Raw genomic sequence first — 19,257 nt, 5'->3', positions numbered from 1 at the left:
AGACATATATATATATATATATATATATATATATATATATATATATATATATATATATATATATATATATACTCGTTTAACCTGGGTTGGAGTAATTTACGCTTTTTTGTAATCCGCTTCACGGATTAAAAAGCGTAAACTGCCCCAACCCAGGTAATACTCGTAGAACTTGGGTAGACAATGAGTTGAGACTATTCAAATTTTTAAACAGGCTAAGACTCGGTTAAGAATCACTTTGTACAATGAATACACCGTTGTACTTGTGAATTTTGAATGAATGACCCAAATTTGAAGTTAGAGTTCAAGCTAAAAGAGAGAGAGAGAGAGAGAGAGAGAGAGAGAGAGAGAGGGGTGAAAAATTCGTTGTTTTTTTAGACCCTGAAACGTGCTACTTCACCTCTAAAACAAACCGTACCGTTCCGTGCAAGAAACGAACCGTACCGTTCACAAAACGAAACGTACCGTTCACAAAGCGTACCGTACCGTTCACAAAACGAACCGTACCGTGCAAAAAGCGTGCAATATAATTTATGCAAGACCCGCCTCCAGACGGACAAAAAAGCGTATCGTACCGTGCAATTAGCGTGCAACTTCCATATACGGCTCATTGACCTAATGTCTTTCGACGAATGCGGACGGAGATCGCGGGCATGTTAAGGCTTCCCGATGGATTTTACAGCGATATGTAGAAAGTCACTTGTCTGTACTGCATACGAAATGACGTTATAATTAACTTTGACGTCACGATCTGCATTCCTGTGGATAGTTCTCAGGGAATGTTTCTTAACCTTAAAAGTGAATTATATCAAACCAGTATAATACCGCACGTTTCCTTTACATAGATGCTGCCGTTAATGCGAGACCTACAAAATTCATTCATATTAAAAACCAGTATCTACGGCGGCGTGGAAGGGCCAGATAAAAAAAAAAATAATCTTATTCGTTCGGACGAATTAGCTATTTGTTCGGACGAATTAGATATTTGCTCGGACGAATTAGGATTTGTTCGAACGAATTAGGATTCGATCGGACAAATGAATTATTTGTTCGGACGAATTAGGATTTGTTCGGACGAATTAGGATTTGTTCGGACGAATTAGCTATTTGTTCGGACAAATAAGCTATTTGTTCGGACAAATAAGCTATTTGTTCGGACAAATAAGTTATTTGTTCGGACGTATTAGGATTTGTTCGAACGTATTAGGATTTGTTCGGACGAATAAGTTATTAATAGTGGTACATGTATGAGAGAGAGAGAGAGAAAGAGAGAGAGAGAGAGAGAGAGAGAGAGAGAGAGAGAGAGAGATGTCATAATCATGGATACATAAATGTGAAAAGTCTAATCAGTTTACATGATCATGCGCGGATCCAGAAAATTTTACCGGGTGGTGGTGGTGGTGGTGGTGGGGGGGGGGGTCTGATAGATAGTTTTGTTTTCGGGGTGGGGGTCAAGGCCCCCCGACCACCCCGGCTCTAGATCCGAGTATAGATGTATGCCAACTCTAAGTTTTATTTCGCGCAATGCCAGAAGAAATGATTCCAATAGTCATAATTATATGATTCCGCAGGTGGATTTCGATTGTCAATGTTTATTTTGAAAATGTAGTCATTCTCCTGTTTACTTGGGACACTGGACATACGAAATTATTTTTCGCCTTAACTTTATACATATACATGTATACGATCAAAGTTAACTGCTATGCTTCGTGGAATTGTGATAATCGCACAGTTACTTAAGTGACTTATAAAACAAACTAATTTTTACTTATACTTTATAATATAAAGTCAGCAAAATAACCAAACATCCTAACTATAATGCAAAAAAGTAATGAAAATAGAATTTAATGATAAAAATACTTATTGTCCGTCAAATAGACCTCTGATGACGTATTTGCATGTTAAAATTATCATATGGCTTTGTAAAGTTTTCTTATGTTTGGAATCTTAGGAGCGCAAATAAAAACATTATCAATAATCATAACTGATTGAATAATCATAACTGATTGAATCAAGTTCTGGGGAAAATTTAAATAATTGGACGATTAAGGTGAAATAAAAGCTTACAAAACAATTGACAATTTTATACAATATTTTCAAAAGGTTGTATCTCATATTTCTTAACTATTATTGAAAAATATTGTTTATGAATCATACTATCGGAAACATCTGACGCCTATTTTTATCGGTCGAATGTGGCATCCAGGTTATTTATAGATAGAAACTGCATATGATGACGACTAACTTTGATTTTGTATCGACGATTTTTGATGCTATGTCTGATTTTAAAAATGAAATAGATTCAAAGTTGACTAATGAGACAACCATTAAGGTTAACATTAGTTTTAGACTATCGGAAACCCATGGCACCATGATAATATAACTACAATCCTTTAGATAGAAAGAGTTTGAAAATTGAGCTTGACAGCAAAATATGTCAGATATTGCATACATGTCAGATAGTATAACACCAATGTCTATATCATTAGCAATTTATTATTTGAAGGAAAGGGGTGGCTTGACCCCCCCCCCCCCCTTTCATCTACATTATAACCAGAGCAGATACATGTAGTCTAAATATACATGTAGTCTTTATATTATAAAGTATAAGTAAAAATTAGTTTGTTTTATAAGTCACTTAACTAATTGTGCGATTATCACAATTTCACGAAGTATATCAGTTAACTTTGATCGTATACATGTATATGTATAAAGTTAAGGCGAAAGATAATTTCGTATGTCCAGTGTCCCAAGTAAACAGGAGAATGACTACATTTTCAAAATAAACATCAACAATCGAAATCCACCTGCGGAATCATATAATTATGACTATTGGAATCATTTCTTCTGGCATTGCGCGAAATAAAACTTATAGTTAGCAAAGAAAAAACCTGCGCTGCCTAGAGTTGGCATACATCTATACTCGGATCTAGAGCCGGGGTGGTCGGGGGGCCTTGACCCCCACCCCGCAAACAAAACTATCTATCAGACCCCCCCCCCCACCACCACCACCCCGGTAAATGTTTCTGGATCCAAGCATGATCATGTAAAATGATTAGACTTTTCACATTTATGTATCCATGATTATGACATCTCTCTCTCTCTCTCTCTCTCTCTCTCTCATACATGTACCACTATTAATAACTTATTCGTCCTAACAAATATCTAATTCGTCCGAAAAAATAAGTTATTTGTCCGAACAAATATCTAATTCGTCCGAACAAATCCTAATTCGTCCGAACAAATCCTAAATCGTCCGAACAAATAACTTATTTGTCCGAACAAATCCTAATTTGTCCGAACAAATCGTAATTCGTCCGAACAAATATCTAATTCGTCCGAACAAATCGTAATTCGTCCGAACAAATAACTTATTCGTCCGAACAAATCGTAATTCGTCCTAACAAATCCTAATTCGTCCGAACAAATAACTTATTTGTCCGAACAAATAACTTATTTGTCCGAACAAATATGTAATTCGTCCGAACAAATCCTAATTCGTCAGAACAAATAACTCATTCGTCCGAACAAATCGTAATTCGTCCGAACAAATCGTAATTCGTCCGAACAAATAACTTATTCGTCCGAACAAATAGCTTATTTGTCCGAACAAAGAAGATTTTTTTATTTTTTCATCTGGCCCTTCCACGCCGCCGTAAGTATCAAATAATCGGCAGTTTTAAAACTTTGTTTTAAGTAAAAGGCTATGGTTTGTCCCAGAGACTCTCCCTGCTACGTGTAAACAACTGAATGAAGAAATTTCCATGCATGTAAAACCAGCTTGGTGCAGGTGAAAGATCAACACAATTTTAGAATATTTTACGTAATATTGGTAGAGAATATAAGTGAATCGTGCTTGGGAAACAAACCTACGGATTTACCCCAATTTTATGTAAATCGCTTTTGATTAGTAAAAATGTGCATTATTTTGATGATTTTGTGGAATGTTTCAATATCCTCCATAAACGAAATATCTATTTCTTTCCCAAGCAGGAACTTCAAAGTATATGACTTAACAAAGGATTTCTATTAAAAATATGTATGATTTAATGTCATTAATCACCTGCGCCGATGCGATTTATATAGATCATACGCATTATCAGGATTCGCCCGTCACGTGATTACAAAGTACATATGACGTTACAAAAATGCATCAAATGTTATGTTTAACATCGGTGTCAATAAATGTATCATAGATTTAAGAAATACTCCCGGTCAAAGTATTTTTACGATGATTAAAAAAATACCGTTTTCCAGCCGTATTTTAGCATCGGGACGGCTTAACATTGCTGCGATTATCGCTGACCAGATAAGATTGATATTTTGCTAGATTTTTCATACGGGATTAGATAACACATACTAAGATTTAAAACTGTTATTCTTATTAAAACAGTCACAAAAATATTTCCTTTCTTAGATCGAAATCATTTCTTTGTTTTTCGACAAAACTTGCATCGCCGATTTCTTAAACATTGTAAAATATTAACGTTCACACAATTCGTAGTTATACTATTTTGATTATTTTTATGAAATGTTTGAAACAATGGGTACATACTGGACTTTACATAGCTTTAAGTGATTTTCAGAAGAGAGAGAGAGAGAGAGAGAGAGAGAGAGATCGTTACCCGAGACGTTAAAAAAGTAGGGTATGTTTAGAAATAAATACACTATGGCTAAACAAGGGTTGAAATATATATATATATATATATATATATATATATATATATATATATAATTTTATATCCTTTTTAAATTAAAAAAAGAAAAAATGTCGACTTAAGTTACGCAGACCCAGAAAATTGTCGGGCCTTTCAACGCGAAGTTGTGATCTGTAATCGTAAATGGGTACCTTTTAATTAATTTGTTCTTAGATAAATTCAAATTAATTTACCAAATATATTTATTAGTCAATTGATATATTATCAAAATTCAAACCAATTTAAGACATGCGCTTTTTTTTCTAAACCAATTTGATATATGTGCTGTAGTAAATGACAACTACATATTACCGGTGACTCGAGTAATTTGTTCTTGAGCTATTTTTGTACCAATAAATAAACAAAAAATCACTCATATGATAAATTGTAAATATATACATGTACAAAATCTTAGTAAATTAAATGCAAGCATTGAACGGAAAAAAGTACACGCATTCCATAAAATAACTTTCAACTTTACTTCCCGCATAGCTGGTAATGGCGTCGTGATTTCACCTGAACAAAAATCACTCGTGCGAAATACGTGTACAGAAGCTGATCTTTGGTTCTATACACAACAGGTGTTATTGTCTTTCTTTGTTTTAGCAGTTACTGTACTTTACAACTAACTCTGTATATTTGGACGCTTAAACAGGTGTACACGAGATGCCGGTATTCACACCTTTCCACGGACACCTGTTAGGTAACTCATTACAATCTGTCGTGTGTATAGTCTGAATATATCTTACTTCTACTTTGTTAGTTTCATGGCTTTTCTTAATCTCTAAAAAAAACCCAAAAGAACTGTCTGTAGAAATAGACACAAACAATTACACGTAAGACTATCGGTCCAAGAATCCGTAGAACAATACAGCGACTCTATACATGAGGAATTTTTACATATTAACTTGCGATAAAAATATCATTTACCGAATACATTAATGTACCAAAATATGATTTTTTACATCATAAACAGTTGAATGAGATAACAAGTACATGTAAGCACAAACACAGCTTTTTTATCTCAGGACTCTACGTGCTTCGCCTGTCAATCAGTTTAGGTATAACAGTACAGATCACGCCATGCACCGCGTGCTACTTGACTCCTACTATATGACTAGAAAAAAATCATCGAATGAAACGTTTTTGTTTTATGTTTTCTTAAATCCCTATTGAAAAGAGTGTTCCTATTTTAAATTATATTCAACAATAATTTCTTTCCGATTTCATGATTATAATTCATATACTGAGTCGTTTTCCCTCGCTGCCGTATTATTTTTGTTACTAGATAAATTCTTATATATTTATCACTTTTAGCATTCATTTGTTGATAACCGGGTAATTTTTCGTGTCCTGTTTACAACAAGTATGTGTGTAAAAAGGTAAATAAAATATAAACCGGTTAGTCAGGATTTGTAAAACGTCAGCTAAATCGCATGCATTCAGTGAAGAGCGGACACTTGTTCAACAGAATGATAAATATCGCCATTATATATATAAATCATTGACATGTTGTGTATATCCAGTTGTGTACATTTCGTAAGAAATATGTTACATTGTACATGTACATGTATAGTTTAACGGAAAAACAAAAACTAATAGTCATATGTTGACTACACACGCGATCTTAGTTCAGATAAGAGAAGCGATGACGGGTTACATGTTGGTATGATCTGTGTATACGGACAATTGCAGAAAATCATAGAATCAATATTTAAATGAACAAAAATTCGTGTCAAAAAACCATATAACAGTTGATTTCAAGATATCTTATCTGAAATTCATTGTTTATCTTATCATCAATTTCACATCGTCTATTCACTAGGGCAATCTGCGATCGGCAATAGTACTACAGTAGTACGCAATAAAGAATGATCATACGAATTATGAATAATAACAACTAGCCGAGAATCAATACAAGGATAGAGGAAACTAAAGAAATATCGGAATAAAGTCGGGGCAATTTTTCATAGCAATTTTAAATGGATAAGAACTTGAATATTTATGACTTCACCTCAAATACATGTATAGAAATAAAAACTTAAGATGCTTTGTAAAATTATCGACAGCTCGCTGAATCAACAAAATTATATCGGATTAAAGTCAAACAGTTCTTTTAATCTATCTTAATGATTACATTAATCTAAATTAAATACAAATAATAACAGACTGATCAAAATCAAAATTACCTCCGCTTCCCGGTTGTCACTGAGTACACGTTTCACGCAACGTATCAAAAACGGGGGAACGGATGGAAGTTCTGATATCGATTTTAAATAAATCGATTGAAATACTTTTGTAATATATCATATAAATAAAGAAAAATTCTTGTCATAATTACCACCTTGCTGAAGTAGATCGGGCAAAAACTAAACAAAATCATATCGAGAAAAATCAAAGCGTTCAGGCCACGCCTAGCTCATTAATAAAGCGCGCAAACCGTTCACAAAGCGTGCAGCTATTTTAAGCAAAGCGTACCGTGCAAGAAGCGAACCGTTCCGTTCACAAAGCGTACCGTACCGTTCACAAATCGAACTGTACCGTTCACAAACCGAACCGTACCATTCATATAACGAATCGTACCGTTCAAAAAGCGAACCGTACCGCTCAAAAAGCGTAACGAACTGAACCGTGCAACTGGTGTAGTAGCACGTTTCAGGGTCTGTAATTATCAACAAATCTCGACACTTATAATTGTTAACAAGTATTGTCAAGTAAGGACAGTACTGTTTTGTTGACTAAATGACTCGTGGCAAACAAGAGAAACTGATTGAATATGTTCAAAAATAATATTATCAGCAAAAGAAACTTGACAACAAAATTGAAACTTAAAAAGAATAATAAACATTTGTAAACAATAACAAGAATCGGGGGTTGTTTACAAAACAAGAAATTATAAGAAAAAGAGAGAGAGAGAGAGAGAAATTATAAGAAAAAAGAGAGAGAGAGAGAGAGAAAGAGGAAAAGGGGGTAAGAATTCGTTGTTTTTTAATTATAAACCAAGCTCGAGACTTGTTTTACAAATATTGTGAAGTAAGGAAAGTACCATTTCGTTGACTAAAAGACTCATGGTATACAAAATAAACTGATTGAATTGACTATGTTTACAAAACAAGTGATTATAAACTCTGTATCTTCCTAGTACATGTAACTCGACATTTTACTTTCAAACAATGACGAAGAATAAATACGCAGGTATGTTAAGGCTGCCCAATTTACTTCACAGCAATGTGTAGAAAGTCACTTGTCTGCTCTTTATAAGATATGCATTCCTTTCAATCGTTCGCAGGAAATGTATTGTAAAGTAATACCGTATAACGGGTAATTTTTACCGCTGTTATTTTTTACGAATATGTCTTAAAATAGGGCGATTTGAATTTTTACGCGTATTTTTTTTACGAATTGGACATGTCATCTGTGGTAAAAGGCGTAAAATTTCATGGTGACTTTGTTACAGTTAACACACATATAAATTAGAAAATCGTTTTTCTGTTAACAAGTCCTTAATTAAAATGATTGTGTTTATTCATTTTCTCTCTCTCTTTTTCTTTCTCTCTCAAACTAAGCGATCCATTTGGGTATGGCATTGTAGACACTGGTTTGAAATAGCTTCGTATCCCCGCCATTGTTATTGACTGAGTGATTGAAATCTAGCTACTAACGTGGCATTATACGTAATTTTAAAAAATACTCAAGACTGAATAGAAAGATATGAACTGTTATCACCACGTGACCAAAACCGCTCAAATATACCTACATGTACAGCCGTCAGGGACTGAGCTGAAGGTCATCAGCATTAATCTCAAACGTACGATGTAGAAAATTTAAGTGCGGTGTTTTTTTACTTCTGTGAAAATTTACGCGTTTAATTTTTACGATTTAATAAAACTCGTAAAAATTAGTAAAAAATAGCAGCACGTAAAAATACCCCTTATCCGGTAAGTTTTTTTTTCACATTACAAAACCGCATTATTCCTTTACATAGACGCTGTCGTAAATAATAGTGATACAAAATTCAATATTTTCAATGTTGAGTATTAAAAAAATCAGCAGTTTGAAGCTTCGTATTAGGTAAATAACTATTTAATATGTTTTACGGTGCTACCGTTGTGGCGAGCGCAGCAAGAATTACACAAACCTTGCATCATTGTCAACTTTAAGCTAGTTTTGACAGTTATCAACTAACATTAAAGACGGACATACAGAAAAACAAACAGACAGAAAACAAAAAAAGAAGAGAGAGACAGAGAGAGAGAAACACACAAAGAAAGACACGGAGAAAGACACAGAGAAGAAAGACAGAGAGAGAGAGAGAGAAAGAAAGAAAGAGAGTGAATATTATAAATAGATTTATAAATTTAATTTTTTTAACAAAATACAAAGACTTGCTACCTCATGAAACCGTTCTTTACTTTTGGAGAGAATTGATCAGCCTGTAAAATATAATTTGTCTTTAAGTTGGTCAAAAGTGTTAGCGATAAATACAGGTTTTTTTCCTTGTGTACATTGTTGTTATTTCACTTTAATTTTTTTCCTTGTTCATATCTTTTTAAAAAATGTGTTTATTTTTGCAATCTAATTATTTACATGCGTTGTATCCGTGCCCCTGTCTCTAATCACTCTATCTAAAACATATTAAAACAAACCATCTGAGGCAGGTAGCGCAGTATATACTGAAACAGCTAGTACACGCATTACAGATCTTTGATCCACTTCGAAATTTGTCGCGGGAAATAAAGCGCGATGTCACTGTGACGTCATACGTTAAAATGTATAATCATTTGTTTACGTGTCTCGACTCAATACGAAGGAAAGGAAGCATGTAAAAGTTTCCTAAGTCTCAAAGCTTTGCTGTACTCCAAACGTGTCTTAACACCTCAAGGCAGTGTCATGGCTTGTAGACTTCCCCTGCTACGTGTAAACTAATGAATGGAAATAATTTGACGGTGTAAAAAACAGATTGGCACAAGTAAAAGATCAATACCAATTTAGTATATTTTACATGAATTTGGCAGAGTAAACAAGTACCAATGTGAATCATGTTGGGGTAAACCTACCATTTGACCCAATTTTGTTTAAATCGAGCCTTAAAGGTAAAAATGTGCCTAATATCGATGATGATGTGAAATGTTTCGACAATATTTTGAAATATTTATAACCCCCCCCCCCCCCCACCTCCTAAGCAAGAACTGCAATAAACATTACTTATCGAATGATTTTTCATTAAAAATATTTTTGATTTAATGTCATTAATCTCTTACGCCGATGCGATTTATATAGTTCATTTGCTGTGTTAGGATACGCACGTCACGTGCCTAAGAAGAATATATAACGTCAAAATAACGCATCAAACATAGTGTTCGATATCGCTCTTAATTTATGTCATAAAAGTTTTAAGAAGTTCGCCCGGTTAAAGTATTATTTTTCGATAATTAAAATAGTATCGTTTTTCCGATATAAATTTAGCTTGGGACAGCCTTAACATAACTGTGTTTTACCAATATTAATCATACTAGACATTGAAAATGGGGACACATCGTGTCTAGGTCCCTTTTAAGCCAACTATAAACCTAAAAAAAATCAGGAGATGTATCTTTAAAGAGTAAAAATTATACTGATAGTTTCAAAATGCTTGGTGAAAGAAGTTTTTTAAACGTATAGAATATAGAGATGAAGCATTGAGTTACTCTAAAAAAATTGTAATCTGTCATACAAGACAAACATATTATTTTTAGCAGCGTAAGCTAACAACTGTCATCGCTTTCGTTTACAAACAGTTTTTCTACTTTAATATCAGGGGCAAATGAAGTCCAACAACTTGAATAATTTCCTTGTTATAATTGCATTTGAGAAATGTATCAGACCTCAATTTACCTGCAGTCAATGCCATCAACATCTTTTAAAATAACTTTTTTTAAAGATTAAAGACAAATTTTTTCCCGACGGCAATTTCTAAGAAGAAAAAAAGTCCTAAACTCAGCATGCTAGAGTTTTGAAAGTATGTGATGAAAATTTATTAATGCATGAAGACCGGTGTTGAATTAAGTCTTATTTAGCAAACTTTAAAATAATCAGAGCGTTTCAGCGAAATAATAAGACCAACTACATTCTTTTCTTAAACAACTATTCATTGGCGTCAACAAATGCTGTTGAGGAAACCATTGACAGTTTTTAACTCCGTACGATTAAATAATTATCTAACAATAAGCATCCACGCTCTCTGTTGTTTATGCCTACAGGAATACAAATGATAGTTTGGTTTGAAGCCTACCTTAACGTCAAAACCAAATCTACTAATCAGATCAAAAAGGACCATACAAATAAACCTTTGTGTTAGTATTTGTTTTTACATTTTCATTTCTTCTCTACAATGAATAAGACAAAAATATGTTTGCCGCTTGGTCTTTTTACAGAAGTATTGTTAGGTACATACATCTAGGTGTCTGTCCTAAATTACATATATGGATCCTGAGCGAGCATAGTTTAAGTACATATATGTATTAATATGCTACTTTTCACCACAATTATATATAATACATTACTACATGTTTGATTTTTTTTTGTTCACAGTAAAATGGAACTCGCGGTTGGGGGTAAAATTAAAATCATTTTTTACGCAAGTTTGATTTTCTATTAAGTAAATTCATTAAACTGAACATTATAAATGTTACTCTGTATTTACTGTATGAGAAACCACGGTCTTCCTTTGACGTTAGTTATCCTTCCGACCAAAACCTTACTATTATGCTACTCTTTTTTTTTTAAATATGAGAAACCAATATATTATCGAAAATGTGCAAATTAGAAGAAAGAAATCAATTTTATGTGAATTTGCCGATAAAAAACTTAATTGAATTTAAAGTTTTCATTACATGTATATTTCCTTCTCCTCATTAAATTATGAATTAGTATAATTACCGCGTCAGCTATATTTTAATTTATGTCCCTTGTCGAATAACTAACTGCGACATGGATCAATTTTAGATTACAGAGTATTCAAAAGGGCTTTTTAAATTGGTGTGGCCGCTACAGAAAATGGGGAACGTCTTTGGAAGTCAAGTCGAGACAGATCCAGGAGATATTCGAAACAAAGAAATTTTAGAGGCTAGGAAGCGTTATCTTGACGAACAGTCCAAGCTAGATGACGAAAAAGAATTTGGAAATGCGAAACCCAATCCTTCTGGTAACACCGGTCATTTTTTGTATCTTATTTTGACATTTCTAAGTTTTTATTTTTATACACTGCCGTAACAAACAAGGTAACAAAGGGATCGTAAAGCAAAAAACAAAAAAGATGGAGATCAGCTTTCTTCAATAATGCAAAACGGATCATCCTAATATATTCATGATTTATCCAAAAGAAGATGCCAAAATTGTAAATTAAAATACCTCACCCATTATTTAATCAAGAAAACTTCGCAATGAAATATAATATTATCTTTGTCATTTTGAGAGTCAAACTTTTTTCTCAACTCGTAGTCTATGATTTTAAATTTCTATTCTTTAACTCAAATTGCCATATTTATTTCATTTTTCATTTCAGGTGTCAATCGTAAATTGAGAAGAATGCCATCCATTTTAAACGAGATAGAAAAGAAAGCTATGAGTATCAATCCAAAAGACCATAGTTTCCCCTTTGAGAACCTTGTTTTTGAAGGGGGTGGTAGCAAAGGGCATGCGTACTCGGGCGCTGTAAAAGTAAGATAATGGATTATGGATTGCAATGGTATTTTATAGTGTATCAGCAATCTTAATACTTAATTTCTATTAAAAAGAGTACCCATTTTTCATAGAAATATCAAACTCTGCTTTATAAAAATGAAATTAAAGAAATCTGTTGTTTATAAAGATAAAACGTTTTAGCTATAGCAAAGATGTAGCAGTTCTAAGTGCTTAAAACTGCTTTAAGTACACAGGTAAAATTGCAACATATGTTCAATATATGTTTAACATATGTTGAACATATGTTCTGAAACATATGTTCGCCATAAAAAACGAGCACCATATGTTAAACATATGTTCATAAACATATGTTCATCATATGTTTAACATTTATTAAACATGTTTTTGATTTAAGGAATGAATTCAATATTTATTTGTTTTATACGATATAAAATGGTTTGGGACAGTTTACGCTTTATAAACCGCGAAGCGGTTTATAAAAAAGCGTAAACTGTTTCAAACCATTTTATATCGTATAAAACTAATAAATATTGAATTCATTGCTTATAATTTAATTTTTTTACTCTTCATTGTAGATAAAAACGGTTGTTTGACCTTTAAAATGACGTAAAATTGTACAAAATTCAAACGTAACGTCAGGCGTATTGATATGTTTTTGACGTTAGTCTTACTATGACGTAGGCAACATTCTTTATACGATATAAAATAATTTTTCTAGCCAATCAGAAAGAGCGTTACAACCAGAATTAAATTATAACCATATGATTAACATATGTTTATAAATATATGTTAGATATATGTTGAACATATGTTAATTTCATTTTTGTGTTTACTCATTTTCTTTATCCTTTCGGATTTTTTACACAACATGTATCACATATGTCTTATGCATATTTGAAAATATGCCTTTAAATATTTTTTTTATTTTATAATTCATTGTTGGTACAAATTCTCTTTCTGAATTTCCCTCTTCAACTGATTATCCTGTTTTTACAACACTGAGTCTTTTAGCTCCATCTATCTGATGAAAAAAACAGAGATAAAAATACATATCATTTTTATTGTTGCAAATATCATATAGACAAGTTTGTTATTCTCCTGTGAATGGTTCTCACTCACTGCAGCTTTAATAGTTTCTGGAAAAAGAAACAGAGAATGAAACACTTTTTAAGATGCTTTACAAGTTTATAATTGCCTCAGTTGTTCCATTATTAAAATAAAAGTTTGAAGAGTATCAAGATCAAGTTGCAAATACAACATGAGTTAAGTTTTTTCATTCTATTCCTTAAGTAAATTTTGTTGAATACTTACATCATTGTAAGTTCTGGGGAGAGAGAGAGAGAGAGAGAGAGAGAGAGAGAGAGAGAGAGAGAGAGAGAGAGAGAGAGAGAGAAATTAATAACTATATACCTGCATTAATCCCACTTTTTGTCCAACTTCTTTTTCGATGTGCTGTTTATCATTTCACAAGTCAAGTCTAAACTTCTGTCTAAAATATTAATACAAATGCAAGTAACCACCATCAGACCTTTTAAAAATTTTCAAATTAAGAAGTGGAAAACCATTAATATATTTGTGTTATTTTTACAAAGTGAGATTTTAAAATCTTACAAAAAATCATTAGAACTAAGAACATTTTATAATTAGAATCAATCATACAGTCAGAGCCATGTTTGAATTTAATTACCATAACTTGTATAGCAAATGTTGTGCAGATATCTTTGAGCTCAGGACGAATATCTGGATCCTGGATCTTTCATCACTTCATCGTCTTCAGACTGCATCCAAGAAATCTTACAAACCTCTGCACTACTACATCCATTTGCTACAAATTATAATACTCTGTCAAACAGTGTTACTCATTACTAGTATTTGATATTCATAGAACCTAATTAACTTTACTACAATAATATTACAAGTTTAAAAAATATACATTATGCTGCAGTTTTGAAGAAATGTAAGACATTTTTATAATTATGTACTTACTTCTTCATAATTTCTGACACTGTGTTATTTGATGCCATCTGTGATGTGTCCACTAGTCACTGCATTCCTAAAATAAAAACACTTTTTGCAATTAGCATGTAATAAAAATTACACTATAAATATTGATAAAGATTTTTTTAAAAGAAAAATGAATTGAATTGATATAAATATTTCAATGAAAAGATATAAATCATTGTACAATTTGTGTTGACACAAAATAATTCATTAGGAATTTCCCTGTGGGATTGTAAAGACTTTTTTTCATTAATAACTGATTTAAAACAGCAATATGACATACTCGTTGCTTTGCAATGAGCTTTGCTCTAGTTTTGGGGGCTACTTTCACTTTCCAAGTTTTTAAATGCGTCTGATCTTAATATATTTTTCAAATCTACATTTTTATGCTTGTTTACTATTAAACTTGTAAGGTCTAAATAAACTATAGACAGTAAGCTGTTGAGTTGTAGCTTTGTGTGAAGAAATTTACAGACGTAACCTTTTCTGAGATGTTCTACATTCTCTCATTCGTAAACATGGTAATTACTGTATGATATATTCACTGTATTTTAAAACAATTTCAACAGCCTTAGAGGTTCAATTATAGAGCTGGTTTTAAAAAAGTTTAACAACAATGATGACCGTCGGTTGTTGACATTACATTATTTTATACAGTATGGTTTTTCAATCCGAATTTTCTAGAAGAACACAACTATGCCCGTAGATTGACTCATTGCCACTATATAATTTTAAATAGGTAAATGAAAACGCATTTTTACCTTATAAGTACAAGTTAAAATCCATCCTGGAGATTGATCTTCTGCCTCCGTGACGTAAAATATGACGTGTGTTTATGAACACTAAATTTAATACCGATTCAGGCTTAAATCTGGATTTGTTAACGAAACACTTCATATGAAAAAATTGCATGGCTAATGTTGATTATATAAGTTGTTTATACACGTATTCATTACTACATATGTAAACATTTAAGCCAACAAACATGTTTAATCAACATAACGCAAATTGAAAACATATGCTGATCATATGTTTTAAACAAACATATGTTCAAAATATGTTAAACATACGTTGAACATATGATTACCACAAATATATGTTCAACATATGTTTTGAGTCTGTAATATATTTAATGTTTTTTTCAAACATATGTTAACAATATATTTCAAACATATGTTCAACATACTTTGAAAAATTCATATGTTTAACGTATGTTCAACGTATGTTCAACATATGTTACTCGAAACATATGTTGAACATATGTAGCAATTTTACCTGTATATGTCTAGATACATGGTGTTTGTCTTCATTTTGTAGGCTTTGGAAGAACTTGGACTAGTCAGTCAGATTAAAAGATTTGCCGGAGCTAGCGCAGGCGCAATGACAGCTTCCCTTTTGGCCGTGGGATACGATTCGAAAGATCTCCAAGGCTTTTTAAATCAAGATTTGAGTTGTAAAATAATGATACAAGAACATTGTGTTAATTAATCATTTATCTTAATATAATAAACAGTTCAAAATTGTCATACAGGTTCAACATTTAAAAAAATATATATAACAAATAATATCATATTGAATCCGTGTAAAATTTGACTGAAGTCATTTTCAACGAAAAGAACTATCAACAATTTATTATAGCAAAAACAGTTTTTCATATATACATTATGTACATGTACCAATCATTCGTGAAATACTCATCATAAGCTTATTCCTTTCCATGATTCATTTGTTGCATCAACGATGCAAGATTTTGAGTCTTTACACGTGGTCTTCTTCCTTACCTCTCGATAGGATAAGACATACCCTGTACTCCTGTTTTTTTTTATTATTACACATTTGACTGAATATTATAGTTTTATAACATATTTTTGTCAGATGCCAAGTTTGGAATACTTAGTCTTCTGCCAAATCTATTGACCGGATACGGTTGGAATCCAGCTGCTATACTCTACAACTGGTTCGGGGAACTGTTGGAAAAGAAGATGGGCAACAAAGACGTAACCTTTTATGAGGTTCTTGTTTCTTGTTATCATCAATTGTCCATCAGATTTTACATCAAACTTGTTATTCAAATTTAATTATAAAGTGGGACGTCTCAAATACGACGGGAAACACCTATTTCCAACAAGTTTAATAAACAGTAGTAAAATCAGAGCAGACATGGCTTAACGTGCTAGTAAATTCTTTGAATTCGTCTTTATTGTAAACTGTTGCATTTTTCTTTTGCCATACCAACATCTCATGAATGCATATTTGATTTTCAAGCATTATAAAAAGACTGGACTAGAGCTTTGTATCATTGTGACTAATGTTAACTATATGACAGAAGAATATTGTCACGTAAAGACTACACCAGATATGCCTATCAGATTAGCCGTTCGGATGTCTATGGCAATACCAGGTAACATAATGACGTTTTGGACCTTTTTTGTTTTTATTCAGTGGTCGAATCTAATGATTAAGTGGTACAAGGTAAATAAATAATTTATTTTCCATAATAAGATGTTCGAAACATTCTGTTCATTGAAGAAAACCTACCAAAGAACACTTTTTTTCAATATATATCTATAATCATAATTGCAATTGAAGGGATCTCAGAATAGCCATACCAAGTGTTGGACTGACTGATTATGAACAACCATGCTTTATTATTATTTCGTCATAATTTTTTTAATATGCTTTTACAACCATACATTATCTATATTAAAATCATATTCAATATATATATTAGTTATTCATTACGTGTTAAAGAGTATGAAAAGATATGTGATAGATAGATAGATAGATAGATAGATAGATAGATAGATAGATAGATAGATAGATAGATAGATAGATAGATAGATAGATAGATAGATAGATAGATAGATAGATACTTTTTTACAATAACAAGTTCATATTTTTTTTCTCTAGCAACTCATATTCAGAAGCAAGTGTATTACCGCATTGAGTTTCTTGCTGAAAATTAAAGGGGAAGGAAAGTCAAAAACATAATTTATTTATTTTAATAAAGTGGTGTAAATTATCACATGTGGTCATGCTGTTTTTAAAAAAAAATACGTAATTAAGCTTTAATGAACGTCTGAAGTTGGAGAAATCGTATTTACTGGAGGCTGACATGATGTAGAACTCTTTTGTATTAAAAACAAAAAAAAATAATTATTTTGACGTCACACCATCTATTCCGGTTTGATTTACATATACAAATGAATATACACAGTGTTCTGATTATTCCTTTCTGTTACTCAAATACTCGACTAAACAAAATTGATAATGTTTGAGTTCACACGTCAATCTAAAGAATGAATACATGTATCATTGTGTGTATAAATATATGCATTTTCATAAGTAAATGACAGCTGTTAATCTGCTATCATTCAAAGTTGAAAACGACCTCGATTAAATTTTTTATTCCAAGTCAAGTTCTTCGCTAACTGAATAAATGTTATAATTGTAATCGGGATGTTTAAAATTCATTCTTTAAAGTCGGATAGATAGATAGATAGATAGATAGATAGATAGATAGATAGATAGATATAGTACAGGCAACGCGGATCCCGTATTGGCCCGCGTTACCGTCACGGTATTTTTATCGTTCCCGCGATACACCATCGCGGTTTTTGATCGCGGTATGGATTGCGACCGTGATGACACCGCGACGGTGTGATTTACCGTTCTTCCTGCTGCTGCTTGTTGTTGTTACTTTACCTGTACTGTACATTACAGGCAATGCGGGTCGCGTAATTCCACGTCAAATATGCGACTTCAGATTTAAGCATAACAGCTGCATTGTAAAATAATTGTGGTCCATATTATTATAAAATGCATAAATTATATTTATGAAATAGAATTTCATGAAATCGGAAACTACATGTACATTTGAATTACAACATAACATGATTATTACGCTGTTAAATTTTGTGATGTGTAAATAAGAACACATATCTTTGTATTTGACGTGCTTATTTCAGTTATTATTTCTATTAGTTGATAATCCTGTTTTTATAACAATCTTTAAATTAAATATTTTCATTAGATGAACTCGTATCATTGCAGAGCAATTTCATCTTCTCATTTTATAAGTTGACACGCATAGCACCGTAAACTGTCAATACATGTGTATGTTTTAAATTGAGAAATGAACAGATGTCGGGAATCAACTAACACATCTATTTTTCCATTCAATAATAAAATTATCATTCTTATATAAAGTTGGTGCTGCGTTAAAGCACATGGAATCATAACGTGTTATGTCAGTATGCATTTCCTGTGTATACATATAAAGTTTAAGTCACGATTATTTTCTGTGTATACATGTAGTGATTAACAATCTCAGGGTAGAAAACGACATGCCCTTGAGGGTTTTCACACCTATTCACGACAAAAGAAAAAGTATATATCTCGTACGGCTTCGTCTAATCGCACAACAGTACACCTTACAGGAGAGAGAGAGAGAGAGAGAGAGAGAGAGAGAGAGAGAGAGAGAGAGAGAGAGAGAGAGAGAGAGAGAGAGAGCGTTTAGGTGTAATTTAACGTACACCAATGTGAAATATACTAATATCCAATACTAAATATTCATAAAATTAGTATTCATAAAAGAATATGGTACACTCTTATTGAATTCATCATGCAATTTCAGTCCACGTGCTGCACCTGTTAATCAAATCAACCCGCCAGCTCTACCACGTGTTCCCTCCATGATAAAGTCTCGTTCTATTAGTTTTATTTTTGATAAAGAAAAAAAGAAGTATGTCTAACAGTTAAGTTTTTTTACAATGTTCGTGATGCATGATATACTGTGTTCGGAAAGTTTAATTCGTTGTGTTTTTTCTCTATCTCTCTTTTAGTTTATATTGGAGGTTTTTTGCGGGAAGGAACATCT

The 19,257-nt window shown here is 32.3% G+C and overlaps 1 long non-coding RNA gene across 1 annotated transcript; it reads right to left on the bottom strand.

The window, feature by feature from the left end:
- Nucleotides 1-13,417: 13,417 nt before the first annotated feature.
- On the bottom strand, nt 13,418-15,239 carry LOC136272513 (uncharacterized). The gene is made up of 5 exons (XR_010710521.1): nt 15,140-15,239; nt 14,364-14,430; nt 14,065-14,202; nt 13,788-13,866; nt 13,418-13,513 (listed from the first exon to the last, which is right to left on the bottom strand). It is a non-coding gene; the product is annotated as an uncharacterized lncRNA (long non-coding RNA).
- Between the last annotated feature and the right edge of the window lie 4,018 nt (nt 15,240-19,257).

This window comes from Magallana gigas, chromosome 10 (assembly GCF_963853765.1).
Source record: "Magallana gigas chromosome 10, xbMagGiga1.1, whole genome shotgun sequence".
Lineage (NCBI taxonomy): Eukaryota > Metazoa > Mollusca > Bivalvia > Ostreida > Ostreidae > Magallana > Magallana gigas.
This window is presented reverse-complemented; position numbering and strand designations above follow the sequence as displayed.